This window comes from Triticum aestivum, chromosome 5D (genome assembly GCF_018294505.1).
Source record: "Triticum aestivum cultivar Chinese Spring chromosome 5D, IWGSC CS RefSeq v2.1, whole genome shotgun sequence".
In the NCBI taxonomy this organism is placed as follows: Eukaryota; Viridiplantae; Streptophyta; class Magnoliopsida; order Poales; family Poaceae; genus Triticum; species Triticum aestivum.
In genome coordinates, this window is record NC_057808.1 from 434,827,980 (window position 1) to 434,834,781 (window position 6,802).

Consider the following 6,802-nt stretch of genomic DNA (forward strand, 5'->3'; position numbering starts at 1 on the left):
ATTACCTTCAATATCATCTTCCGGACGAATATCAAAGGTGATAACCATATCAGGCTCAAATGCATAAGCCTTGCATAGTGCTTGCCAAGTTTTGCATTCAAAATAGGTGTACGTGTCTGCATTGTATAATTTGACGTTGAAAGTATAACCATGCTCGGTCTTCAGGTAAACTCTCTTTACCTCCATAGTTTCCATAGCACTGAAACCTATCTTATGCAAGACAAAAATTCTTGCATGGCAGGGGATGCGCTAGTAGAATAGTGAAAATTTAAAATTATAAGTTGAAGCAAATGAAGCATATATAAGTCATGCTTAATTACGAAAAAAGACTTGTCGTAGTGACTTACTGTATCCACTTCGAAGGTCTCATCCAGCTTGATGCTGAAGCGCCTATCATCAACAAGGAAATTTCTGTCGCACAGACAGCGCTGGTCTTCACAGAATTCGCACTTAATGAAATCTTTTTCGTCGTCAGACGACATTTCCTATGTTCATATAGGTGAAACATTAAACACTTACTAGTTCTATTAACATAATTTTCTTGTTACAATAACTCAAATATTCTAGTTCGCTAAACATGTAACTCAAATATTCCTTTGTGCAATCAAATTGCAGAAACATAATTTTCTTGTTACAATAACTTCTACTTCATTTTTGAGAACCTTTCGAATGATTTCAAAAGATCCAGACTTACGTCTCATCAAGTAAATATCCATATATCTACTTGAGTCATTTCTGAAGATAAATAAATCCACCACTAACAACACTTATCGGACTACACACATCAAATGTATGATCACTAATAAGTTTGTTGTTCGTTCCTTATGGCCTGTGAACGGTATTTTAGTCACTTCACTTTTCGGAGGAAAGTTGCAAGTGTCAGATGATTCAAAATCAAAAAGACTTCAAAATCCATCATAATGGAATTTTCCATGCGGGTTTCTCCAATGTGACCAAATGTAGTGCCACACTTGTGTGGTATTCTTTTAGTCTTGCGACATTTAGCGTCAGTGTTATAGATGTATCATATTACCCTCAATATTCATAACATACGTCCCATCGATGATGGAAGTATGGCCCTTATGTTATTCATAATACTTAACAACAATTGTTGTTTTTATGAACAACTCTTTTGCAACAAACATTGTGCAATGGGCTAGAGTGTATGAAACTCTAAAATGAATTATGAAAGTAAACCCAGAGGTATTGTATTATTATCAATATTCATAACACACATCTCATTCATAATGAAAGTATGGCCCTTGTGTTATTCATAACATCGAACATAAAAAGTTCTCTTATGAACAACCTTCTTGCAAGATGCCTTATGCAATGGGATAGAGTTTGTAAAACTCTAAATGAATTATGAAAATAAATACAGACGGCAATACACCGATGGAAGGTATAGTAACATTTACTATGTTCCCTGTGTATACCTTAACCTCATTTCTAGCTAGTCTTTCAAGCCATAGTAGTTCTTACATCGAGTTGCAACAGAATGCAATCGAGCGGGCATTTTTGTGATGAACTCACAATACCCAAGAATTAGTGATTAACATGTTTAACCATAATTCGCAAGAACTATATCTTTGACCAGCCTTCTATACATCAAAAACTTGTATGACATTCATACATGAGCTGGATATTCCAGTCTTCTTTCCTTTTGCCTTTATACTTCTAGCAGTTTAACTTTTAGTATTTCTCCTACTCTCAGAAGAAGCACCCAACTTAAGAGTGGCATTAGCCCCGGACTTCCTAGGCGTGTAAGTCATACTAACACCCTTTGGACACTTCCTTTCTCTTTAAGTTGTTGTTTTATTCACCTTTCATTATATGACAGGCGTTCTTCTGGATCCCTTTCCCAACAGTCAAATGCATAGTAAACACTTTTACTAATACTTGCAAACAAACATTGCTTTGTTTGTATCTGAAAATAATTTTCAGTTCCATGAATATCATATAACTATCCCAACTTTCGAAGTTTGGGTTTCATGGAAGCAAACATATTCCACTTGACCGTAACAGAATTCTAGCTTTTGGATCAAAGGACGAGAGTCACATGATCCATAGCATTAGCGGGAGGATACGGAAAGCATGCGATAGGACAAAGTCCTTCTCGGCACTTTTGAGGACAATCCTCATATTACGGTACCAATCGTAAAGTTTTAACCAGATATTTAACAGCTATTCAATTTTAACAGGGAAGGTGGAAACGCGAGCCATTATTCTACAACTATATTGCATATAACACTTAGACAAGGTTCATAATTAATTGCACTAAGAATTAAACATGTTAATTCAACAGTGCGCTCCCACTCAAATCAATATCTCTCAAAATTGATTGTGAGTGATACAAGACCCACATTTCAATTGTTCGCCATTGGTGCCTCTCTTCGCGAGGTGGAACTAAAAAACAGCTTACTAAGAAACTATAGTACCCGTTCATGGCACGAACCGGTACTAAAGGTGCCCGTGGGGCCCCAGCCTGACCACAGCCTGACGCAGCCTCGTTAGTACCGGTTCGTGACACGAACCGGTACAAAAGGTTGCTCACGAACCGGTACTAATGATCTCCGCCCGCCTAGCCGTTGGAACCGGCACTAATGGACACATTAGTGCCGGCTCAAAATCAAACCGGCACTAATGTGCTTCACATTTGACCCTTTTTCTACAAGTGAATTGTCTAAAATTTACTTGATGACTACTGCCATGCATACAAAGATAGAACAAAAGGTCAATACTAAATCTGGTAGACTCCACGGAAAAAGGATGTGCTAGACTAAACACAACGAGTTTAAACTACATCTGATAAAATAGACTGCTGAAATAGAGTACCTGATGCTCACTGTTCGAATTGGTGGCTGCCTTAATTGACGCCGTTTTTGCTGTCGTAGGGAATACACGAACTCTAATAACAATCAAGGATTATGAATGGTCTGAGAACGTTATCATAGCAAGTAATATTTAACAACTCTTCAGAAATTGTAGAATCTCTGTAGTTTATCATATATCTGAATTTTGATATGCTTAGTGGGATTTATTATCAGTGTTCTCTGTAGTTTATAAGCAGCAACTGCCACTGGGGAATGCTACAAGTTGTAAGACATTTGTGAACTCTGAATCTGTGTCTGTTCTGAACTTCAAAACAAACACATGCAACTGAAGTATGAAACTGTTATTAGCACTAGTTAAGTTGTTCCAAGCCATAGTTTACATGTATGACCTGAACTTGTATGTGTATGCTGCAGCAAGAATTCAGTTGTTTGAACATGCTGTTACAAGTAATCCAAAATTCAAGATTTCATTACTGAATAAAGGCTAGACAGTTAACAGAACTTTATACATATATGGCCTGAACTTGTGTACGTGTATGATACAGGAGTATGACCATAAGCATACACAGTTAACAGTTGATTCTGGAAACTTTAAGGCTGCAATTTCTACTTGTGGGTTTGTGTGACAAACCAAATGATGTTCTCTGCTGAAAAAAATTCATATCATATCCCTCTTCCCTTGAGAGTTTTGTGTTGATGATGCCTACATGTCAAATACGTAGCAGCAGCAGCGTGCTACAGTCAGCAGCAGCAGCGTCATTGCAGGCATCGAGGACAACTCAAGTGCCGGACGCGGGCAGCCGCTAATCATGCGATTAGTGATTGCGGAAGTTGCGCAATGTAGTGAACGCACCGCTGGCATATCCACTAGCAATCTGAACCCTAGCTACTAACTGAATTTTAGTTCAAGGCGCTGCAATGTGCAGTTGCTCCACGCCCCCACCGCCAGCACAAGGTGTGAGGAGGGAAGGACGGGAGGAAGAGATGAGGGCAGGGGAAGATATACCTCTGTTCGTCCATCATTACGACCAAGCGCAGCCGGGACCTCCAAGACCTCGCGCCGGCGTCGTCCCCTCCAGAACCTCACGGCGGCGGCGGCGGGGACGTGCGTGGGCGAGCGGCCACTACGACGAAGACCAGCCTGGGCTTCGCCTCCTGGACCTCGCGTCGGCGTCTTCGCCTGCAGGTCCTCGCGCCGACGTATGGCCAAGGTCCTCACTCCTGCGCTGCCGTCTCCCAGGTCCTCGTGTCGGCTCCCCCTCTCGCGAGATGGGTTAGCCAGATGCGGGGGTTTGACCAGCGGAGTACTAAAAAAACACACATGACCATCTTTCCCTAATAATAAAAGGCCAGTACTACGCGCCGGCGGACCGGCTAGGGGTTCGGCCGGTCGCATTCAAACCGTCAGATGCAAGCGCTGGAGGCCGTCAGATTAGCCTTATCCCTTCGCACAAAAGTCAACTCTCTCCTTCTTCCTCAGGCACGCATTCCTCGCCAGAAGAAAAAAGGGGAACGACGCGCCGCATGCAGCCCGCACGCACCCACGCCACCGGTCAATCCCCGACCACCTGCCCCGCCCCCACCACGCAGGTCGCCGCCCTCGCCGCGGGTCGGCGTTTGTCGTCGCCGTGTCTCCACTTCCGCTCCCCCCGTCTCCCTCGTGTCCATCTCCTGCGCCCCTGCACCTCCTCCTCCCTCCTGTATCCTCCGCATGCTTCTATTGCAGCGCTGGCCAACTCGCCAGCGGCAGCCCGGCGACTCCCCCATGGTCGAAGCTCTGAACTCGTTCACGGTCACCATTGTAGCATCTCACAGACGCGGTTCCAGCTCGCCATCGACACCATTGTAGCATCTCCCCCCACGTCAAGAAAAAAATAGTCTCATCGTCGCCATCATTGCAGCTCGCCGTGGGGGCCCTTGTAGCATCACAGGGATAAGGTTCTAGCACGCCGCAGGCATGGTCGCAACATCCTGCTTTGTAGGAATCCAGCTCGCCGCGCCCGTCGTTGCAAAATACCGTGGTCACCATTGTAGCGTCCACAAGACTTGGTTCCAGCAAAACACGAACTCGATTGCAGTTCCACAAACACGTGGTGCCAGCATCCCTACTGTTCGCGTAGGCACCGCCGCAGTCGAGAACATCGTCATGGTTGCAGCTCGCCGCTTAGCCGTTTCCAGCACGCCAAGCAGCCGGTTCCAGCAAAACTCCATGGCTGGTAGCAGCTTGCCGGCGTGCTCGTCGTCGCTCACGGCTGATGCCACAACTCATGCTCATCGGTCACATCTCATAGTCGTAACATCCCGATCACTGATTCTAGCAAAAATGAGCGCCCGTTCCAGCAAAATCAAGCAACGGATCCAGCAAAAAATCATCTTTGCCGCTGAGTCGCGATGCCGGTTGCCGCTTGCACTGCCACCGGTTGTAGCAATTTGAAACGCTGGTTGTAGCACGGCGTGACACGATTGTAGCAAAATTCCCGACGTCGGCTTGTGCAATGTAGCAAAATATGCCACACCGGTTGTAGCAAATGGAGACACCAGTTGTAGCAAATGGTGATGCCGATTGAAGCAAAAAAGCAACGCGGTTGTAGCACAGGGTCGATGCCGGTGATGGTTTGTAGCAAAACGAGGCATCGTTCGCCATCCCGGCCGGGTCGTATCTCTATCATGAATGGATGTAGAAAAAATCCTCGCCGGTTGTAGCAACAATTGACGACGATTGCAGCAAAAAAGTCATCTCCGTCGTCATGGGTCATAGCTCTGTCATGGGCCGTGGATGGATGTAGAAAATTGTCGTCACCGTGGTAGCAGAAAGTGAACACGGTTGCAACAAAACAATGTCGTCGCCTCCGGCCATAGCTTATGTCACCTCCCGTTGAAGCTTTTTGTTTCACCCGTTGTAGCTTTTCCCACAATGGTTGTAGCTTCTCAGGCACTGGTTGCAGCTTCCATGGGTACCCGCCCCAGCTTTGTGTATCTCGGCTCAAGCTTTTCTTCTCACGGGTGGTAGCTTTCTCAGGTGCGGGTTGCAACATCTGTTTGTTGTCGTCTCCAGCTCCGGCTGGTGCTGGTTGCAGCACCAACGTTGGGTGGCGCCGTTGTAGCTTCCAGGTCTGTAGGAAGGAGAGAAAAAGCACCATGAAAAGAGCTCGAAAATCCTCTAGGGATCCATGGCGGTTTGCTGTGGGGAGTGGAGAAACGGAGCCATGGCCGCGGCCGGCTAGCCAGAGTGGAGCCAGGAGTGTGTGGGTTCTGGCACGCTCGCCGGCGGGGATCGGAGAAACAGGAGAGTGGATGCAGGACGGGCTGAGTTTTGTTGTGGATAAGACAGAGGAGCGAGGAAGAAATGAGTGAGGAGCGCTTTGTTTGGTGCGTGGACCCATGTGCAGAAGTACGAGTCGACGCGAGCGAGGGGCGTGACCGGCCGAAGCTTCGGCCGGTCCGCCGATTATAAACGTTTCCCAATAATAAAGCGGCTATTGCTTCTTACCACTGTAATTTCGTTCGTTTTTCGTCTGTCCATGTTGTTCATATTATTTTCTATATATTCGAGGTGGTACTAATCTATCCTGCCCGTACGTTGTTAATAAAACGTTTCGTTCCCTTCCAATGCTTGTACGTCCGGCTGGGCCTTGGCCCAAAGAAGTATACACAATGTTTCCTCCATCCTGACCCTTGCTAAATACCTGCCTGTGCCTGAGTTGCATCGATGGCTTCACGTATTTAATAGTACCACCTCGGTCTTTCACATCCACCTAGACCAGTTAATATACCTCTAGGAAACTGCACTCACGTGGCACTTGAGACGTGGGAAAATAGCGAGAGGAAAAGCAAGCTTCATGAGAGCATAGTTAATAAGAAAGCTAGCTACTGGCTATATACCAACGCCATGTCACTTGGAGCCTTTATAGTAGCCAGCTAGTATAATAGATGGGCTGTAAACTAGCTATTTAATGCTTGCATGTGAA